Below are 617 nucleotides of genomic sequence, written 5' to 3'. Positions count from 1 at the left end.
GGAGGCAGGAAGAGGCGGGCGCGGCAGCACGAGGACAGGGGGAGCGAGCGCGGCGCTGGCGAAGCAGAGCAGCTGAAGCAGGGGGTGCGACGCAGGCTGGACGAGGAAGCAGCGGGACGGAGCGACAAGCGCGAGCGAGCAGTGGCTCGCGACGGGTGCGGGCGTGCGTGGGTACGAGGGGAACCAGGGCGTCGCTAGGCGGCGGTGCGGGAGTGCGGTGAGCGGGCGCGGGGAGGGGCCAGAGGCGCGCGGGAGCGCGGCCAAGGCACGCACGAAGCGAAGCTCCGGCCATGGCGGCCTAACTCGGGCGGGGCTCCTACGACAAGGAACTCGAAGGGGAGAGGCGGGGAATCGGCAGAGGGGCTCACTACGAGCCTGTAGAGGTGCTAAGTGGGCTCGGGGAGGGCTCGACGACACGGCACCGGGACAAAGAGGACGGCGGCGATGGCGTTCGGCGATGGGTCGGCGAGGCGGGCGTCGGGGTCGCCTGGGTCGGCAGCAACGCGGCGTTGGCATCACGGCGAGAAGGAGGCCGGTGACGGAGCGAGGCGGCATCGGGGACGTGCGCCGATGTCGGGGCGCGATGCGCAGTCGTCGGGGGCGGATCCCCGATCCAG

The sequence above is a fragment of the Triticum dicoccoides genome, chromosome 7A (genome assembly GCF_002162155.2).
Source record: "Triticum dicoccoides isolate Atlit2015 ecotype Zavitan chromosome 7A, WEW_v2.0, whole genome shotgun sequence".
Classification (NCBI taxonomy): domain Eukaryota; kingdom Viridiplantae; phylum Streptophyta; class Magnoliopsida; order Poales; family Poaceae; genus Triticum; species Triticum dicoccoides.
This window is presented reverse-complemented; position numbering follows the sequence as displayed.